Below are 22,334 nucleotides of genomic sequence, written 5' to 3'. Positions count from 1 at the left end.
CCGGAGCTGCTGTGGCTGCGAGAGCTGCCTTTCCCCAGCCCCAGCGCCAGAGTCTTTTGGAAACAGTTTGAAAAATAGTTTACACCTAACAGTCCCAATGAAGAACATTTAACATCTCCTACCTATGTGTAAGTTGCTTTGATTTTGAAAGTCTTTAAGGATTACAAAGGAGACCTTTCTGTTGCACATTAAGATATTGTTCGCTGTTAAGTAAGAATACATCAGAATTTAAAAAGTCATAATGTGTCATAGGTCTAGTAGCGCAACCAATCAAAAGCACCAAAGCAGAAATAAAGGAAAAGCAAATGAAAAATCTTTCCCTATTTCTGTTCCCTTTATAGGAAAACAGTGCACCTCAAGAAATAAAGAAAACATACAACGATAATACACTTTGAAAACAAAATGTTAAGAGCTCCCACAGCATGTGATCCGATGGCACAGTGTGAAATTACAGCTGTCATATCACATCTGTAGGTAAGTGCATTGAGCTCATTTATTTTTGGAAAAGATGAAAAACAATTATGTCTATTGTTTTTAAAGTTGTCTTGGTAGTAACGAATCCAGTGGAAAAAACAAGTTGCTAAATTTTCCCCAGGAGGAATCCATTCAGTTCTGATGCTGTTCCTTTCAATTACCTAAGGGAAATGCAGAATAGATGCAAAACACATCCTGCTGCAACAAAGTAGTAGGAAAAATTATTAGATAAAGAGGAAATCTAGAAAAGTCTTGCCTTTAATTATTTTCAACATAATGCCTTTGTTACAATACCCCAAGTGACCAGGAGATAAAAACTATGGAGTCTGATTCTGTGGTTACCCGGGGTTTTTCAGAACCAAAAGCAACGGTAACTTAACTGCTTCTCTCAAGGCAGTATCAGGAATAAATCAATGGGAACACAGTGCTTCCGTCTGAGAAATGATTGATACAAAAAAGCATGCTCTTATCTAAAACTACCATTAGATATTAAGCACACACACACACACACACACACACACACACACACACACACACACACACACACACTAGGTTTAGGACATCCTGGACATGGGTGGCGGGTATAATAGGCAAGGGGAGGTGTTGCCTCACTTAGCAAGCCGTACCTCCTGCCCGACACCTGGGCCATGGTGCCCCCACCCATTGGCACTGACTTCTGCTCCCACCGGTGGGTGCTTGACCCCCCTCTGCCCCCAGCCTTCCCTGACTCCACCCCTTTCATAACGGCCTTCCCTCTCCCACCCTGTCTCGCCCCCATTCTAACCTCTTCCCCAAAGTCTCTGCCCCAACTCTGCCCCCTCCCTGCCCCTATTTCCTCTTCCACCCATCTGGCAATTGATCTACAGCTCTTCAGTTCCTGCAGGGGAATTTTATTGGTGCTTTAAAGGTGAACAGGGGGTAGGGTCTCTTGGGGGGGAGGGGGGCGCAGCAGGGTGAGGAGGTGAGCAGCGAGCCAGCTGCATGGCAGGTGGTGGGGTCTCGTGGTGGGAGGGGGAGTCTGGCAGGGGGATGAGGAGGTGAGCAACAGGTGGGCAAGCAGCAGGTGGGCAAGGGAGGAGGTGAGCGGAGGGGGGACCTGATGGGAGGATGAAGAGGTGAGCACTGAGTCACTGGTGGGGAGAGGTGGAGTCTGGGGCAGAGCAGGGGTGGAGAGTGAGGCTGTGGTGGAAGAGGCAGGACAAGGAGCTAGCCTTCCCCAGAGGAAGTTTCACCTATGATCTCAGATACAGTTACCCACAGTCTGAGATGGTTTCGAGTGATCACATGCCAGGCTTCCAGGGGTCCTCCTTCTGTCCCAGCTGATGGGGAGTTTAGATTTCAGCTCCTTGCCTGCAGGAAAGCTCCCTCGGATTTTTCTGAGATACTTACTTTTACCTAATCTTTCATAGCAAACTAACAAAACACATAACCTAAAGTGACTCGTAGTGGGTCAGTATAATAACCTCTACTGGGTCACCAGTTCTCCTAATTTCAACAAACTACTCATTATCTCAAAACATTTCTAGTATTTCTAGCCATAACAACAATATGTCGGTACTAAAACCAAGGTTGCTGTTCCGTCTCTCTTCCATAACGATCTATCCCATCCTCCCATTCTGATTAGCAAACTGCAAATATGCAGCTGTCTGACCTTGTCTCACAGAGACCTAAGATTAGTCCTAGGTATGTGATGTTAAGTTTTCAGCTGGCAGTGGCTGAACATACAAAATATCTGACTGCAGTACTGTCCATTACATCATTTACCAGCATACTAGGGGAAGTCAGCCTTGGTCTCTATGTGCTTGACGCCAGGTCAGAAATAGCAGTCTGCTGCAGGGAGTACTATACCAATTGTAAATAGTCTTTTAAAAGTCCCAATAAAACAAATGGGACCCTGAGACTAACCTTTAGCCTCTCCTCCCATCTATTAGCTGCTTTAATGTTTGCCACTTTTATTCATGGTGAATAAACATTATTACCCTTTGTTATTGCATCTCATAACCTAGCTTCCTTGCCAGGGTTTTGTCTCTTATGGTTTTTTGGGGGGCGGGGAGAAGGGGGGGAATCTTACTCACTTAAACTGTAGCTTGAAATATCTATAGCTCAATCTATCCCTATGGGTGGATGCAGTATGTATACAGAGCCCTTAGAGAGACCCAGTTCACCACTGTCCTAGGGTTACTTTGCAGCAGCTAACCTGGTGCAGAATGGCTACAGAGCAGGCGGAACTCCCCACTCCAAGGTATACTCTTGGTGAAAAGGCTTCTACACTGGATCCAGAACTGTCTCCACCAGCTCTGCAGTATGTTGGTAGCAGCCACAGGCATAGGGGTTGTTTGGAGATGGAGGCAAAAAGGAGGCTACTCGGCTACTGGAGAGGCAATTCTGCACAATTGTAATAGCCTGAATAGGAGAAACAAGCTGCTTCCCTCTGTCCCTAAATCTGATTCATCACAGGGATGGATCAATCCTGCTATGCCAGTAAGAGGCTGTATTATGTTGCCCATACTACTCCTAGGTACACATTCTTTATGTGCCCTTGCGATGGATACGTATGGTGTCGATCTGTGAGATTTTGATTTAGTCATGGAGGTCCGTGACTTCCAAAGACCTCCTTGACTTCAGTCAGTACTGGCTGGGAGCTGCAGGGATCCCGGTCAGTGGAGCAGCTAGGCTAAGGCAGGCTGCCTGCCTGCCCTGGCTCTGTGCTGCGACCCGGAAGCGGCGAGCACGTCTGTCTCCAGAGGTGGGGAGGCAGGAGGCTCTGCGGCGTGTGCTGCTCTCGCCCGCAGGCACTGCGCCCCCAGCTCCCATTGGCTAGGAACCGGCCAGTGGGAGTGTGGAGCTGGTGCTCAGGCAGCGCGCAGAGCCCCGTGCCCCGGGACAGAATGAGGAGGCGAGCAGCAGGTGGGCAAGTGGGCGAGGGAGGAGGTGAGTGGAGGGGGGACCAGATGGGGGGATGAAGAGGTGAGCAGCAAGTCAGCGGTGGGCAGAGGTGGAGCCTGGGGCAGAGGGTCTCTTCCAACCCTAATATTCTATTGTATGATTCTAAGTGTACTGTGCCTAAGGAAAATTCTACACCAGGCTTCAGGTTGACTGGCCCCCTTCTCCCGACAGACACAGGCAGAGGTTATGGTGTGAAAAATGGAGAAGTTATTTGCAGACCACTGGTTTCCTGTCCCTACATCCAGAAGATCACAAACACAGGGGAAGGGAGGCTGAGGCTGTGCTGGAGGGGGCAGCCTGGGGGGAATAGGCAGGCAAATCCTGCTTTGTATTTAGGGTGAAAACTATGTGAAATATGACCATTTGGGATAAGGTTTTGGGATGGGTGAACTAAAACCAAAGTTTGCATCAACCCCCCCTGTGAACTGAAGTCACAATTTTGTGCATCCTTAGCTGAAAGGCATGACACAAAGTAAAATAATTATTATGTACTTCATAAGTAGCTAGAAAACCTTATTATGTCTCACTCACGTGCCTTTTCCCCCAAGGATGTGTGCTCTATGTTTGGCTCATTGCTGAGAGAGATGGCTAACCGTTAATATAATGTTTTTCTTTCCAGTAGCTGGCTCAGTGCCTAGCTTCACAGTGTCTTTATAATCACATTGTTCTGCTAACCGTGTTGTGTGGGAAGCAGAGGTCAGTGCACATTTGCACGCATCTGACAGAACAGCATGGGATGGTAGCAAAACACTTCTTGAAGAAAAAAATTAAAAAGAGTCTTGGCATCAGGATGCTCTGCATAGACTTCCTCTTCTTCACATGTGACAAGTGTTTGCCTGGGAAGTCCCAGCCAGAGCTATAACTTGGCATTTGTGTGCCTGGGACGAGCAAGCATATTTGTGTCCCCTACCGGAGGCCATATGCCCCCCCACATTTTTGGGTTGCATCCCCCCAGCCCAGACAGGTTAGGTGGCTAGGTCGCCCGCTGAGGTGAGTTTGCATTTGCAATTCCTGCATTACTTCCTCTGGCTACATTACAGTCACTAGTATTTTATTCATCATTACATATAAGTCACTAAAAGAGCCCTGCATGAGTCATTATTTAGTGCTCCTCATTCCATCCCTCCTCAATAAAAATATATGCCTCTACTCCCTAGTTAATGGTTTCAGAGTAGCAGCCGTGTTAGTCTGTATCTGTAAAAAGAACAGGAGTAGTTGTGGCACCTCAGAGACTAACAAATTTATTTGAGCATTTATTTGCCCTTATCAGTCATCTAACCCCGCGCAGCAGTTAGTGCGGAAAGTACCAAATAGCATGTCATGCTCACACTTGAGCTTCACTGGAGGGAAAGCAAAAACCAAAGGAAAGGACAGAAAAATGAAAATCAGTGTTTGAAAGTTCTCGAGACATTCACCTTCTCAAAGCAGCTGCAACAAGTGGTATTTCATTATTCTCCATGCCGGGGCAGAGGCTTTATATAGCAGTTCAGCTACATACAGAACTCCACTTAAAACTCATCAATAAGCACATTGGTGATACCTTCTTATGGCTCTCCCTTCGGTTAGACTGCACATAAAATACACGGTAACTCTTACTGCAATTTAGCTCCTCTCTGGTAGCAGCTGAAATGAAGCTCTTTTCCCTGGGTGGGAACTTTACGGCTCTCCTGACTAGGCAGAGTGTGATGGTCTAATGACCAAACAACTTTTGCCGGTGTCTCTTTCTCTGCACATTGACTGTTTCATGGAGTGATCTGACTTTCGGATGAACTGACTGTAAGCAGTTTGCTAGTGGTACCACGTTGACACTGTGCCAGCCCCTAATAGAAGAGGCTGGAATTCATGTCATCCCTTGTCTGCCATCACTACAGCCAGATATAGGTGCCATTGAGGGTGGCTGCAACAATGCTGCACACTTTTACATGTCACTAATTGTCATAAACAGACAGTTAAGGGTTAATTCCTCTTTTACCTGTAAAGGATTAAGAAGTTCACATAGCCTAGCTGACACCTGACCAGAGGAACCAATGGGAGGACAAGATGTTTTCAAAGAGGGAGGAGGGAAATCAGTCTTTTGTCTGTTCAAAAAAGTTTGTGCCAGAGTGAAAGATCCAGGAATCAGCCATCTAACATTTCTTAAAAGTAATAAGTGTTTAGAGAAGGAATGTATTAGATTATATTTATTTTCTTTAGTGACTTGGTTTTGCATAAGAGGGAGAATCAAATTGGGTTTCTTTGTGTAACTTTAAGGTTTTTGCCCAGAGGGACATCCTCTGTGTTTTGAATCTGTCGTCTGTGAGAGTAGCTTGCATGCTATTCTCACAGAGCTATTCTTTTCATCCTTTTTCTCTAATTAAAAATCTTCTTTTAAGAACCTGATTGATTTTTCCTTGTTTTAAGATCCAAGGGTTGTTTTTTTTTTGATCTGGGCTCACCAGGAATTGGTGGGAGGTGAATCAGTCTCAATCCTGCCAGGAAAAGGGGGATAAAGACTGGGGAAATATTTGGGGGGGAAGACAGAGTTTCCAAATAACCCTCCCATAAACATTTGTTTAAACCATTTGGTGGTGGCAGCTACTAGATCTAAGCTGGTAAATAAGCTTAGGGGTTATCTCATGCAGGTCCCCACATCTGTACCCTAAAGTTCAGAATGGGGGAGACACCCTGACACTAATATATTTTCACCCATGACTTGTGCACAGCTGCAGTTCCTCAAGAGAAATCTGCTTGTCATTATTAGCTAAGGCAGGCTACTGTCTAAAAGCTCTAAGGCCTCATCTACAGTACTGAGTTTTGTCAATGCAAGTTACGCTGATGTACAACCACTGCTGTAATTAAACCTCTGTTGCATGTCCACACTATGCTCTTTGTGTCGGTGGAAGGCATCCACAATAGCAGCTCTTGCATCAACACAGAGAGTAGGGCACTGTGGATAGCAACTGTCTGCAGGGTGCTTTGGGGAGTGTTTGCAATGCCTCATGGAGGCAGGTTCAGCATCACATGATGCAGGTTTCTCAATCCCATCATTCTATGGGCATCCAAATAGATGTAATGTGTGTTGCTGTAGTGTGCTGAGCCTGACGTTGTTGGTTTACACCTTGCTATGAACCTTGTAATGCTTGCTGGCTGTGTGCCTGAAAAGTAACACTTTTTAAAGCAGCACTCATTAATATGACCAAACTGACATTGCTGAACACTAACAAAAGAAGCCCACAGAAGTGTGTGTGTGAGAGAGATGGAGAGAGTGTGTTGGGGGAAAGTGAGTTCAGACACCAGCTGGAAGCAACCAATCCTGCGGCAACAGCTTTTGCAAACACTGTTCCTGTCTCCCTGTTCCCACACCCTAGCTCCGCAGAGACTAGTACACTGGTGGGGGAAGGGGAACACCCCAACATCAGTCCCCAGCTCTGCACAGCACAGCATGTGTATGCTCTTTCTCCCCTTCTCCACAACAGCCTGTCCTGCCTGCCTACTGCTGTAGTCCAAGTGCCGGGGAGAGCAGGATTCCACGTTAATGATTTGATTCTGTTTCCCTCTGAGTTCTACCACAGGCCCCTCTCCCCACTGACCAAATCAAGCCACCCCCTCCCCTGTAGTCCAGGAGTGTATTTCCTGCTGGGAGCTGGCATGCTCAGCTAAGTAGTAGCTTTGTGAGCTCTCCACGCTGAGCAGTTTCTAAGCTTCCTGGGGCTTTGAAAGCAGAGGGGTGCATACCTGTATAGCTGGATGCAGGGCAACAGATTTCAAAACAGTGAGCAGAGCAGGCATGGTGGGCATTGTCAGAGCTCTCCGACAGGCCAGTTATGGCGATGTAATGAACGCAGTGTCTACACTGATGCTTTGACGGTCTAACTTTGCTGCAAAAAGCTCAGCACCTCTCGTCGAGGTGTTTTTTTTTCCTCAGGAAAGCAGGAGAGTTTTGTCGGCCGGAGGAGCAGTGTAGTGTGTACACTTCCACTGCTTTGTTGACAAAAGCTGCCTTTTGCCAACAAAATTGTGTAGTGTAGACAAGTCCTAAGTATCTAAAAATGGCTGCACGGTGTGCCTGGAATCTCATCATCTCTTCCCTCAGAGTCACAGCCTTCATCAGTTCTCATCACACATGCAGCTGATTTCTTTAGTCCCCACTGATCCCGGGACTGGTCCAGTCCCTGGTGCAAGTTAGAGCAGTCTGATGGCTGTTATAATTTATGTTCAGATGGCTACAACCCCAGCCATCCATGCCAGGGTGCAGAGATAATCCAGCCAAAGCCCTTTTTTCCCCAGCAAGACCCACGCTGGCAGCTCTATGGAACCTGAGGATTCCACCCAGGCACAAGGAATCCTCAGGGGCACCGCAGCTAAAGTCGAGGCCAGAAACTGTCCCTCTCTGTAAAATAATAATTACATTTTATTAAAGTTAATGTTTAAAATTAAATATACACCAGTTAAGAGGGAAGGTACTGTACCTCTGGGGTCCAGCTTGAGTTATGAGGGATTACGGGTATCGGTTACGAGGATGAAGAGATACATACATGTCACATAACCAGCACAGACCCAGATTGGAGTGCGGGAGTTTTTAGAGCATCAGCGGATAAGTGGGCTCGGGTACGCCACCCATGGAATGTATTAAGAGTCCAAATCAGTATCGCACTCCTAGAGTGCCTTCCTTCCGAGGATATATGGCCTAGGTTTACTTGGTCCTTCCTCATAGCAGGGAGCTGGACTTCTCATGGTCCCTTCTAGCTCAACATTTCTGTGATTCTATGACAACTCATCCACTGTGTGATCCAGCACTTTTTAATAGTGTATAATAATAAGACAATAGTTTAAGCTAGAAAATGAGGGTGAGGGTGAATATACTATTGTCAGTTGAAACTACAATGGCAATTTCAGGCTGCCAGAACTTAATTAGCCAAGACAGAGTTTGTCCTGTACAGTACACTTAATATTGCTAGCTTAGGCTATTGCTACACTTGCAGATGTAGAGCGCTGGAAGACCATAGCAGGGAAAGCGCTGCCGTGTGTTTACACTGTCAGCTGCAAGCACAGTGGCGTGGCCACATTAGCAGCTCTTGCAATGCCACAGAGAAAAGTGCATTGTGGTCAGGGCCATTGTGGTCAGCTGCTTGGGACGGCCAACAGTGAGGGGTGGCATGTCTGGGTCTTCAGCAGCAATTTGGCGGCGGGTCTCTCAGTCCCTCTCAGAGTGAAGGACCAGCCACCGAATTGCTGCCGAAGACTGAAGCAGCGGTGATAGAGTTGCAGATCGCGATCGTGGCTTTTTTTTTTTCTTTTTTCTTTTTGCTGCTTGGGGCTTCCAAAAACCTGGAGCCAGCCCTGATTGTGGTAGCTATCCCGTTGTGCAAGTGGCTGCAGCATGCTTTTCAAATGTGGGGGTGGAGTGTGACAGGGAGTGTGTTGTGTGTATGTGGGGGGAGAGACAGTGTGTTTAGGGGGGCAGAGCATGTGTCAGCAGACTGTCTTGTAAGTTCAGATAGCAGCAGATCCCCCTCCCTCGACCTCTCTCTCACACATCTGCCTTTGCAGAAGCAGCATTCCACAGAATTTGCTTTGTCCTGCAGCAGAAAAGCATGCCGGCTGTCAGAAACAGCTTTGAAAGGGAATATCTGCATGCCTGCAGCTGAGTTCAAAACAATGACCAGAGTGGCCACTTGACTTCAAGAGATTATGGGACATTTCTGGAGGTCACTCACAGTGCAGTAATGCAACATGTCGTCCACACTGACACCCCTGCATTTAAGCCAGGGCACAGCAAGCTATATGCTTCTCGTGGAGGTGGATTACCAGGAGCACTCTAGCCACAGAGTCCAGGCTCTTTAAGTGCCTTGCTAGTATGGACACCTCAAGAGTTAGAATGCCTGGGGCTGATTTAATGCGCTCTAACTTGCAAGTGTAGCCAAGCCCTTAGTAAAATGTACCAGGGGTTTCTTAATGATCAGAGGGTACTCGCTGAATGTTTAATCTACAGGACCCGCTAACTTCATGCTAGGGAATCAGAATCTACTAAGTCACCTTACACACTGAAACACATTCTCCAGTTCCTGAAAAGTCTCTCTTTTCTTTGAATAACTCCCATCAACCAGGCTCAACCCTGCGTGGTTTGCAAGATATTGTATAACATAGGTACAAGGTATTTACTGCATGAATATCAGGTAGATTTTTATTCAGTGGTCTGTTTTTCAATCTTTCATTTCATACCCTCTTTGCAGATTATTCAAATTTAGAGCATGGTAGAGACGACACTGGGGTAAAATCCCTTTTCAAGGAGAGTGTAGCCTTGTACCGAACTGTTTCTGACATCTTGAACTATGAACTGCAAAAACCCATTTTTCTTTATGCTCCCCAGGTTGAACACATCCTGTTGTGCTATCTTCTGGACCCAACTGATTAACGCGACTGGACTTGATGCTCCAGCCTTTGTGAAAGAGGACACAGTGTTCAGAAAATTATGGTTAAAAATACCAGAGTGTATAGTTTTTTGGAAAGTTTTCTGCTGCAGAAGGGAAAGATGTGGGTGTATTTGAAGTTTTGAGAGTAATTACAGTGGTCTGAAAGGTTTGCAAAGATATTGGCCATAGCAGGTAAAAACAGGGCCTGGGTCAAAATCTATGCTGTTTTATCACTGTAAATCCAGAATAACTCCAACGACCCCAGCAATCCAGTAGTATTACACTGGATCTCTCTGGGTGTAATTGACAAAAGAATTTAGCCATTGCTGATAAGGCTCAGTGACTCAGTTTATTTATGTTTATAACAAACATAAATGTTTGTACTAAAGCTAAACTGTTTGGACAGTTCATGAAAAGTTCAGGTGCTACACTGGTACAGCTGTGGAGTGACAAAAGGGAGTTTGATTCTCACCTTCTGGTAGCTGCACTATATTTTTTTCCCCCTTCTCCTGCATCTTTTCCAGCATTTTGGGAATAAACTGTATTTTTGTGGTGGTGATGGTGGTGTTCGATGTTGAGGTTTTGCAGGTCAGCTTCCTATTGAAAGAGAAACCAGTGATGCAGACTCTGGGTATATTCTGAGTACAATTTGTTTATTTTTACCCTATATATATGTCAGTCCTTGTACAGAAGTGGTCACCAACGGTATGTAGACTCATAGACGTTAAGGTCAGAAGGGACCATTGTGATCATCTAGTCTGACCTCCTGGACATTGCAGGCCACAGAACTAGGGCTGTAAATATCATTTTTAAAAGTACCCATTTATACTATTAAAATTATATCAATTAACCATTTCATCATTAACAAGTTCACAGTCTATCCCTGGCTTGGGAGGGAGGGCCCATGGCCCACCCTGCTGTCTCTCCTCAGAGGTGGACTACATTGGGCTGGAGAATCATTTGCATATGCATAGCTGGACACTGCACCCCTTGCTCTGATCCCATCCCTCACTCTTCCAGTTACTAGGAGCTGCCTAGTGCAGCTAATTGGGTGGATTGCTGCCAGGAAAGCAGTAGTGCCAGGGCAGATCCAAGTGTTCTGGCAGATCCAGTGGTTCCCGGGCAGACTCACCACCACAGCCAGCTGCAAGAGAAGCAGAAATGGAGGGATTGCCAGGCTTCCCCCAGCAGTGCCCTCTCTGCCAGGCATGGACTGATCCAGTGGTGCCCCGAGTGGTGAGAAGGCTGCAGGCTCCAGCGCCCCTCGGGTATTGCTGTGGCATTTTTAATGTGCATATTAGGGATTACAATGTCATGAAATTATTTTACCAATCTGTTTTAAGCATTAACTGCAATATATTGGGGAATTACAGGCCAGTTAGCTTAACTTCTGTATCCGGAAAGATAATGGAACAAATAATTAAGCAACCAATTTGCAAACACCTAGAAGATAATAAGGTGATAAGTAACAGTCAACATGGATTTGTCAAGAACAAATCATGTCAAAACAACCTGATAGCTTTCTTTGACAGGGTAACAAGCCTTGTGGATGGGGGGAAGCAGTAGACATGATACATCTTGCTTTTAGTAAAGCTTTTGATACTGTAAAAAGCGACAAAGAGTCCTGTGGCCCCTTATAGACTAACAGAAGTATTGGAGCATGAGCTTTCGTGGGTGAATACCCACTTCGTCAGACTAACATGGCTGCCCCTCTGACTTTTGATACTGTCTCACATGACCTTCTCATAAACAAACTAGGAAATGCAACCTAGATGGAACTACTATAAGGTGGGTGCAAAACTGGTTGGAAAACTGTTCCCAGAGAGTATTTATCAGTGGTTCACAGTCATGCTGGAAGGATGAGTGAGGTCAAGCAGGGATCAGTTCTGGGTCCGGTTCTGTTCAATATCTTCATCAATGATGTTAGTCTATAAGGTGCCACAGATTCCTTGGTGCTTTTATCAATGATTTAGATAATGGCATAGAGAGTACACTTATAAAGTTTGTGGATGATACCAATCTGGGAGGAGTTGCAAGTGCATTGGAGGTTAGGGATTAAAATTCGAAATGATCTAAACAAACTGGAGAAATGGTCTGAAGTAAATAGGGTGAAATTCAGTAAGGACAAATCAAAGTACTCCACTTAGAAAAGAAGAGTCAGTTGCACACACAAAATGGGAAATGACTGCCTAGGAAGGAGTACTGCGGAAAGGGATCTTGGGCACATAGTGGACCATAAGCTAAATATGAGTCAGCAGTGTAATGCTGTTGCAAAAAAAGCAAACATCATTCTGGGATGTATTAGCAGGAGTGTTGTAATCAAGACATGAGAAGTAATTCTTCTGCTCTACTCCACCCTGATTAGGCCTCATCTGGAGTATTGTGTCCAGTTCTGGGCACCACATTTCAGAAAAGATGTGGACAAATTGAAGAAAGTCCAGAGAAGAATGACAAAAATGATTAAAGGTCTAGAAAACATGACCTATGAGGGAAGATTGAAAAAACTGGCTTTGTTTAGTCTGGAAAAGAGAACACTGAGAGGGGACATAATAACAGTTTTCAAGTACATAAAAGATTGTTTCAAGGAGGAGGAAGAAAAATTGTTTTTCTTAACCTCTGAGGATAGGACAAGAAGCAATGGGCTTAAATTGCAGCAAGGGAGGTTTAGGTTGGACATTAGGAAAAACTCCTAACTATCAGGGTGTTTAAACACTGGAATAAATTGGCTAGGGAAGTTGTGGAATCTCCATCATTAGAGATTTTTAAGAGCAGGTTAGACAAACACCTGTCATGTATGGTCTAGATAATACTTAGTCCTGCCATGAGTGCAGGGGAGTGGACTAGATGACCTCTTGAGGTCCCTTCTGTCCCTGCTGTCTTGATATTACAGGGCATCCCATGCCTCCCATCTTTATAAAGCCTTTCTGGGAGTGTATCATTCTTAGAGACAGATACTGGGCCTCACTCTGCTGAAGACTCCACTCCTGTGACTCCACTACTCTGAGACTGGGTCTCTGGCTTCAGCACCTCTGTTTCTCAGTATGGCTCCTTCAGTGGATCCAGATGAGTTTGGACTCCAGTTCAAGACTTCCCCTCTTCGGAGCTCTGCAACTGAGAGCTGTTTGCAGTGACACAGGACAGCCGCTTCAAAACAAGATTTTCTTTATCAGTCCACAGGACAACAGTATTCAGGAACACTGGGTTAAAATGGTAAAGAAAAGCCTAAATACACAACTCTCCCGTAATCTGTCAGCAACCTCATGCATGATTAGGAGGGTCCCTCTTTGCACTGCCTGGAAGACAGATTCCTGCCTGCAGCCAGCCTCCCTGGCCCTGCCCAACAGTTACTAGATGGCATTACTGTCTACTGTTCTTTGAGCAAGACTTTTAACAGGTCAGTTCTTGCATTCATGCTTTTTTTTACTTGTACCCTCCCCTGTTCCCTGCTCCTTGAGTTTAGGCAGGGAAGGAGCTGTGTTTAGACAGGTAATCACCCACCATATTCCAAAAAGTCCTCTTGCCTAGCAGGCATTAAAAGTTAATGGTCCAGTCATGGGTCTCCACGGTATGTGTAAGGTAGATGTAGTCAGATGTTGACAATTCTTGACTGTTCATCCACACCAACTCAGACATGCTAAAGTGACACACACTCCGTGAGAAATCTCTGGAAAGAAGTCTGCATCTTGAGACCAAGCAGATAGCACTACAAAAGTGAATGTGTAAACTGAATGACGCACAATTTTCATAATCAAGAAATTTCCCACATTCTTCACAATGGTAAAATATCCCATTTGAAAACTTTCTTTAGCAAGAACCACAGACATGCTGCAGAGTGTCCGGATGGGGTTTTTTGAATGTAGAAAAAGAGAGAATATGAGCTCTGGAACACAGGACAGGGGAAACCAGGCTGAGAAACAAGCAAGTAGAGTGGGGAATGCTGGGATTGGGAAGAGAGAGAGAGATTTTTAATGTTCAGAGATGGGTTTATGACACAGTATGGACCAGGATCCAGATCTGAATTATGAACATCCCAAAGTTTGGATCTGGGGTTTTGGTTTGGCCCAGTATAAAATACAACTTTGATCCTTAGCTAGGTTTAGAGTTCAAACACCCTGAAAGTTCAGCAGTGTCTATATCTGGTATTTAAAATGTAGCCTATTTAAATTTATTTTCCCCTGTACATGATGAGAACTCATTCATTCCATCCTAAAAACTTTTTCAAACTTCAGTTTAATGCATGTACAATGGAATCTATATATACAGTGAGCTTGGCAGCAGATAAGCTTCTTGGTATGAACAGCAGAATGAAACCCCCTCATATTTAACAGCATTGCAATGAGCATAGTGGAACTGTAGGTTGAATGACGCTGTATAAAGTGCTGCTTTTGTGGGAGAAAATGGTTTATTGGGTGGGGAGTCTCACTGCATTTCACTAAAAAGTGAATATTTCTAAATCACTGAACGAAACATCTAGCCAAGTATTTTTAGCCAAACTTCATACACGGCCCCTCCCTCTACCTCTGGGAAGCAGGTCCATTGCTGAGCCAAAGGGCTGGAATGGTTGTGAGGTATTCACTTTACAGGAAAACTGGCACAATAATGTGTGGGAAATTCTCACTCTTTTCTTCAGATGAATGTTGTAAATGGAAGCTTTGTCCAACATGCCTCTACAAGCTCCTTTTGTTACTATATATGTATATCAGCGGACAGAATCTTAGACATGCAGGAGCAGCTTTGGTGCCTGACTCACTCTGACTTTGCATTAAGCTATGATGGTGTAAAACCAGGCCTTGCCACTCTGAAAATGAACTGGCAACTCACAATTTAAAAAAATAGATAGCACCATTTGGAAAGTTTTTCAGCTTTAAAACATTGCCTTAGCTCTTGTGAAATCCTCGCTTGGCTTCTTCCACACTTAGAAGCCAAAGAAACCCCTTTCCCTTATGGCACTTATCACAGATCTCTGCAAACAATCCCAGACCAGCTAGAGGCTTGTTTATCAGCCAACATCACTATTTGCCAGACGGACATTTTAGTATTGTCTAGAAGAAGGAAAATAAAAGATCCATGTCCAAACATGGGAAAGGAAATAAATTAACAAATCAGTTTTGATCCTAATAAAAGGACATCAGAATTTTCTGATGAAAATAATTCCTGAACACTTTTTACCAAGGAGGATAGTTTCTTGGGGGCCAGGAAATACACAGTACAGCTGCCCATAGCATCCCACCACATTGCGTTAACTCAAGAGATGGCTACAGGGCAGGGCTCCATGCTGATGCAGCTGCAAATGGCAGTATAATTTACCTTCCTATCTAGATGCCACATAATTCTCTGCTTGTGCAGCATATATCTACAACTCATCTTGTCCACTTGCCACTTCTCTGTCCTTCCCCAGGCCTGTGCTCTTTGCTGTCTTGTTCCCCCAGAAAAAGGAATTTGGTATGTTTCCAGTGCTGTCCTTACTAGGACAGAATGGGACGTAGCAAGAAACAGACACTTCAGGGCAGTAACAAGGAGGAGAGCAGCCCATGCAATGGACCATCTCACAGATAGGAAGGATAAAGAAGTCTCCTGGAGGGAGACTGGAGGGAGGTCTCTAAAGACCCTGCATTGTCCATCTGCAGGGTTTGAATGTAGAACCTTCCACACTGAAAGCATGAGTTTGGAAATATGGCATATATTTTTAATGGCAACAATAATTAACCATTGGAACAATTTACCAAGAGTGGTCGTGGATGTTGCATCACTGACCATTTTAAAATCAAGATGGGATGTTTTTCTAGAAGATCTGCTCTAGGAATTATTTTGGGGAAGTTCTATGCCCTGTGTTATAGAGGTGGTCAAATTATATGATCACAATTGTCCCTTCTGGCCTTTGAACCTATGAATCTACCCCTAAGCTCAGGGATTCATAGATTCACAGATTTTAAGGCCATTAAGGTACCATTAGATCATCTAGTCGGATCTTCTTGCATAATAGAAGCCATAGAACTATACCTAGTAATTCCTGCAGCTACTCCAAGAACTGATAGTCGAATTAAAGCATGTTTCTTTGTATTGTGTGTCCCATCTCGCAGAAGTGTTTAGCTGTGATGGCAATTAGTGATGGGCCAGCTACATTAATTTCTGATCCTTCCTGGCCAGACAAGGAATAGAGTAAGAAAAGCCTTTGTCACCATCTTGCTGGTGCTGAAACATCTTCTGTACAAATTTTGTTGGCTTAGCTGAGCCCTTGTTTCTGGGAGTGCTCTCCCCAGATGGCAGGAGAATGGGGTTATAATATAAACTGGCAGCAAACAGAGGCTTTTTATTACCCGTCCATTTCTAGTAAATAGATCCCTGGGACCAAATCTTCAGCTTGTAAATGTCACAGCTCAACTGAACTTGATGGAATTATGCCCATTTACACCAGATGATGATCTGGCCCCTGGTGGTAATTGTATCAGTTGATCCAAAGCCCACTGAAATCAGTGAGAGTCTTCCCATCTTTCCACTTCAATGGTATTTGGATCAGGCCCTAAGTGAACATTTTAAAGGCTTCACAGTTTTGTTTTTTTCATAGGGTAAGGGCTAGGGTGACCAGACAGCAAGTGTGAAAAATCAGGACAGGGGGTGGAGAGTAATAGGAGCCTATATAAGAAAAAGACCCCAAAATCGGGACTGTCCCTATAAAATCAGGACATCTGGTCACCGTAAGGGCTGACAGCTAGTGATGAACTAACAGGCCACCAGCTTAGTCATTATCATGAGACAGTTTATCATTAGCCATTACCATTAATGGAGGAAAGTGAGCTGGGATGAGGTGGAGTATTATCACTTCTCAGGGCTTGTCTACATCAGAAAGTTGCAGCGCTGGTGAGGGAGTTACAGCGCTGCAACTTAGGAGGTGTACACATCTGCAGGGCACCACCAGCGCTGCAACTCCCTGTTTGCAGCGCTGGCCGTACTCCCGTTTTGTCTCGGGTGTAGAGGATCCAGCGCTGGTGATCCAGCGCTGGTAATCAAATATAGACACTTACCAGCGCTTTTCTTGACCTCCGTGGAATAAGCAGGTATCCCAGCATACCTGAGGAAGCCTCTGGTAATCAAGCTGGTCTCCTTCCCCGGTTTGCTCTCGCGTTCCCCGAACCCCGAGCAAGCAGGTCTCCTTCCCTGAGGTTTGCTGGGTGGTTCCGGGAACGCGAGAGCAAACCGGGAAAGGAGACCAGCTTCGCCGCGGTTTGCTCTCGCGTTCCCGGAACCACCCTGCAAACCGCAGGGAAGGAGACCTGCTTGTTCGGGGAACGCAGAGCAAACCGCGGCGAAGCTGGTCTCCTTTCCCGGGTTTGCTCTCGCGTTCCCCGAACCACCCAGCAAACCGCAGGGAAGGAGACCTGCTTGCTCGGGGTTCGGGGAACGAGAGAGCAAACCGCGGCGAAGCTGGTCTCCTTTCCCGGTTTGCTCTCGCGTTCCCGGAACCACCCAGCAAACCTCAGGGAAGGAGACCTGCTTGCTCGGGGTTCGGGGAACGCGAGAGCAAACCGGGAAAGGAGACCAGCTTCGCCGCGGTTTGCTCTCGCGTTCCCCGAACCTCCCTTGAAGCCGCCCAACAGCGCTGCAGTGTGGCCACATCTAACACCACTTGCAGCGCTGGTTGCTGTAAGTGTGGCCACTCTGCAGCGCTGGCCCTATACAGCTGTACTAATACAGCTGTAACAACCAGCGCTGCAAAATTTTAGATGTAGACATGGCCTCAGTGTGCCTGTTTTCCAAGCTCAAATCATTCCCTGGAGGGGAGTCTCTTCCCTTTGCCTTTATACAATGTAATTTCCCACTCCCAGCATGATATGCTGTCCTCAAGAAAGACCAAGAAAGTGTTTGCTGATGGGAAATCACATTGAATAAAGGCAAAAGGGATGGAATTCCCTCCCGAGGGACAGACTGAGGTAAGCAGGAAGGTCACAAAGATGCGAGAGATGAGAACATCACTCTTCCTCCTTGTAGCTCTCTTCATTCTGCCAGTGCAGAAAAAGTGCCTTAGAAAGACATCTATGGCCCACTGCTCCCTCTGTTACCCAGGTGCAAGTCCCATTAAAGTCAAAGGGAGCTGGGCTACTAGCCATGACACTTTCTCTCCTCCTGGGACTAGCTCTGACCTCAGATGTACCTCTCAGAAGGAACCCATGACTGCAGGTTGACAGCCCCATCATCTGAAATTAACCAGGGACCACATTCTGTCCTCTATTGCAGCCATGTGACACTATTGAGATTAATTGGTTTGCATAGGCGTGAAAGCTGAACATTGTGCAGAGTAGGCAGTACTGGAGGGTTCATATGCCTGAATAATCAGATTGAGGATATTTTAAAGAAAAACATCTCCGAAGAACACAGTTGAGAAGTCAGAATATTGAAAGGAAATAAAATTTACACAACACCGAAAGCAAGTCAAACTCGTCATGATGGGGAAATTACTTGGCCTGTAAGGAAAATCATTCTCAGCATATATTTGTCTTAAACCTCAAAACCTGTGTTAGCATAACAGTAAGGGTATGTGATGCAAGGACTCAAGTAGAGAGGACTCAATCTGAGCCCAAAACATTCCACTCAGCTTTGGGATCTGGCAACTTTGCAGCTAAGTCTTGTACCTCGACATTTTGTAATTTGCCCAGTCTCTTATGAGCCTGATATCTAAAATCTCCCCCTCTTAGCAGGTAACTTTGCACTCCCTGTCTGTCTGGATTTACCTGTTGTCTCTCATCATATGCTTAGATTGTGTGCTTCTATTTAGGCCTGGTCTACATTTAAAAGTCAGGTTGATTTAGCCACATCAGTCCCATGTGTGAAAAAAAACACAGTCTGAATCCTGACTAACATAGCTATGCCGACCTAGCCCCCAATGTAGACACAGCTGTGTCGATAGTTAACACAAGCATTTTTCCACTTGATCATCATGAGGGAAAAACCTCTTCCATCAGCATGGGCTGCATCCACACAACAGGGTTATGCCAGCATAGCTATGCTGATGTAGCTATGGTGTCTGCCAAGTGTAGACATACCCTTAAACTATAAGCTCTTTGCCATTGGTCTGTGTTTGTATAGCACCTAATAGGTGTATAGCAATAGGATCTGATTCCATGACTAGGACTTCTAGGAGCTACTGCAATACACATAAATAATAAGGATACTACGTGCTGTGATGACATTTCACTGCTTGCCAGCGTATGTGCTGTAACATCCAGAAACAATGGAGCTGCACACACAGCTGAATAATGCTCCCTTAAACTCCCTTCCTTTGCCTTTGTCCCTAGAATGTGGATGGGATGTACACACACATGGGTGGGATATATATATATATGCAGATGTGTGACGCTGAGTTCTGGGAGCCATGAAGTCCTGAGATCTAAATCTGGTTCTTCCACTAATTTGTTGAGTGACAATAGACAAGCCATTTAATCTCTCTGGGCCAAGATCATAAGTGGGTGCAACTCCTATTTATTGCTGAGGGAGTTGCACATGTTAAACCTGGGCTGAATTTGGTTCTCAGGTTCCATCTGTGGGGAGCAGTCAGACTGTTTAAACTACCTCCTCACACAGGGCTTGTTCTATTTGTAAAAGTGTTTAAAAGGTGAAGCTATCTTTTCAGTCATGCTGAGGCTCAGCCTACCCTTTTTAAAGTGCTATTTGCAAGCACAGTTGCATAGCAGTTGCAGTCAGGTTGTTTGACACACAGGTTCCTCTTTGTACCTGCAATTCAACTTCAGGAACAAATATTGCAATAGGGAGGCCGATCAGCCCTTTTGAAAATCTAGCTCTGTGGATCTGTCTAGAGAGAGATTTTTAAAGACACACAGGGCAGTCAAGGTGGGATTTTCAAAAGCACTGACTGAAGTATACGGCTGGTCAAACTTTTTTATTGAAAACCGAATTTTTTTGTTTTCCTTGAATTGTCAATTTATTCTTCTTCTTATTTTATTTTTTATTATTTTATTTTGGGAGAAATAACCTTCCCCCCCCTTTTTTTTTTAGTTTTCAGCAGCTTTTTGGAGTATTTTTTTTTTCTTTTTTGACTTTTGGCTGCTGAAAATTGAAAATGTGTAGAGTATTCGTATTTTTGACAAAATTCAAAATTATGCCACGGAAAATGTGTACCAAAATGAATTTAAAAAACAAACTTTTGTTTTCTGACCAGTTCAGCATAGGAACACAAGACTCACTGACTTAGGATTTGTGCTCCCAAGTCACTTAGATGCTTTTGAAAATCTCTCCATTATTTTCAATCCCTCTGTCATTCGTGCCTTTGAAGATTTCCCCCTTACAATCTATCTCATAATTTTATTTTAAGACTAGATCAGTGGAAACTGACACAAATTCTTCACAGGCACTATACTGAAACCTTACAAAACTCCTGTTGTTTTTTGCCTGAGGAAAAGCTTCAGATATACAGTGCTGAAACTTTCCTAAAGTTATGGCTCACATTACTGGTCAGCTCCTCCAATTAAGGACCCTCATTGGTCATGTCTGGATTGTGGAGTGTTCAGGTAGCACTGACTAAACTCAAATCCTGTTTTAGCATGCATTGGGCTCATTGTAAAACCCATGGAAATTTTTCTGGGGCCTGCCTCCTCTTCTTCAAAAGTTTTGGCCAGGAATTTAGCCACATCTATTCCTGGATCTTTCTCTTCCCTTCAAGTCTGTGTAGTTCAAAACTTGACAATACTGAAGACAAGTAAACCTGCAACAATTCTCAGTTATGAAGAAACCCTCATTTAAACATCTTTCTCTCTTTCATCTGCAAATTTCCAAAGAGAGCAGACAACAACAACAATAAAAACAAAAATCATATTATTGATATGACTTGCTATCCCAAGACTTTCAAGATGGCATGCTGCAATATGAGACTTTTGGAGATTATGGTGTGTAAACTGAATTTTTTCTAACACACGCATTTTAGCCTTAAAATATATCATTGTTTAAAATAATACATATCCAACAATGTAGTAAAAGTAATTCAAAGTTGGGGATCCTAGTGACAAACTATTTGAATTTCCCTGTTCTGGTGTTCTGCTGTTGTATAACTATTGTTATAATGCTGAGACATCTCTAAAAGTCACTGCGCGTTGCACCAGGAGTGACTTAAAATTTCTAGCATATATTGTGACATTATTACCTGCTCTTTCTGCCATATCTTCCTAGAAATAACTCCAACTCTAAGCTTCTTTTATTATCATCAGCTTACAAGTCACGTTTTTTGACACTTTAAAGCTTTTCCTTTACTATAATATAAAGCAAGATGTAATTTTTAACAAGAAGAAGCTTGATAATATTTAAAAGTAAATTTGAACTCTGTCAGCTTTGCTATACATTGCACATACTTTAGATTTTCATATTTGCTATCTGTTATTTATTAAGCACAGATAATAAAGCTCAGCGATGCAAGATACGCATAAAAAGACAGCCCCTACCCACAAAGCTAACAATCCAAATTACAGGCACAGAAGACAAGACACCTATAAGGATCACAAAAGAGAGAGTTCACTCAGTATATTTTCTCTACAGTTTGTTAGGCAATCTCTCACTGAAGACAAACTAGGAAGTCTGTGGTCTGAATTGTTTTGCACTTTTGTGAGACACAGTAAGTGACCGTCGCTTACAATGATCTGCCCTCTGACATGCAGTGTAGTCACTTGGCAACTGAAATTCCACTGGGTCAGTGACAGCTTAACTGCGGTCAAGGGGTGACATTTTGGGCTGCAAATCCCATTAATCATCAAGACTACTTTTGAAAGATAGAGTCTAACATGAAAACAAAATTGGAAGCAATAATCATAATTAATAATAATCCTCCTTTGTAGCATAATCTCCTTTGTAACTTAAACAGAAACAGAGAAAAAAAAATCAAGGAATTTGTCTGATGAAGAAAAGAAAAACTGTGGTGAATTTGAATAACTGAGGGCTTTTCATATTCACTTAAAGAGAAGCAGAAACACATACCTTCACGCCAAATACACCTCAAAGGAGGTAAATGTTGGTAAAGAGAGAGATTTCTCAATGAACAGGCAGGCTCTGGCTGTTGTATGAACGATTCCAACGTCTGGTTTTTTGCTCAGCTATAGACAGAATAAGCTCATCCCACTATTCATGACATCAGACTCCTGGATTTTTTTTCTCCCTCCAGTAATCTCCTCCAAGAACAAAGTTTGGCAGCTGTTTTCAATATGAGGTCACTGGTACTTGACTAAAACTGGTGAATAATACAAATCAAGGTAAAATCTCAGCCTAATATGGAAGTGCCAGGAAAATCCCTCTCCCTTCCTGCCTCCATGACTTTAGGCTTGATCCTGTGTGGTGCAGAGTGCTTTCTTAATCCTGTTGGCTTCACTGGGTATTGAAGGTGCTCAGATCTAGAGTTAGTCAGGAATTTTTCTGGCAAAATATTTTTTTCACTGGAAAATGCTGAGTCATCAAACTTGAAATTTTTCAACAAATTTTTCTATTTTTTTTTTAAATTCCAGTTTTCTGCTTAAAAATGCCTTTTGGTTT

General features: G+C 44.2%; 1 protein-coding gene across 3 annotated transcripts in view; it reads right to left on the bottom strand.

Annotated features, from left to right (window-relative positions):
* LOC127051764 (B2 bradykinin receptor-like) overlaps window positions 1–21,889 on the bottom strand; it is a 41,620-nt gene extending 19,731 nt beyond the window's left edge. For all 3 annotated transcript variants that reach the window (XM_050954488.1, XM_050954490.1, XM_050954492.1), the window contains exon 1: window positions 21,786–21,889. The gene's annotated coding sequence lies outside the window, so the exon portion shown is untranslated. The remainder of the gene's footprint in view (window positions 1–21,785) is intronic.
* Between the last annotated feature and the right edge of the window lie 445 nt (window positions 21,890–22,334).

Source organism: Gopherus flavomarginatus, chromosome 5, assembly GCF_025201925.1.
Source record: "Gopherus flavomarginatus isolate rGopFla2 chromosome 5, rGopFla2.mat.asm, whole genome shotgun sequence".
Taxonomy (NCBI): domain Eukaryota; kingdom Metazoa; phylum Chordata; order Testudines; family Testudinidae; genus Gopherus; species Gopherus flavomarginatus.
This window is presented reverse-complemented; position numbering and strand designations above follow the sequence as displayed.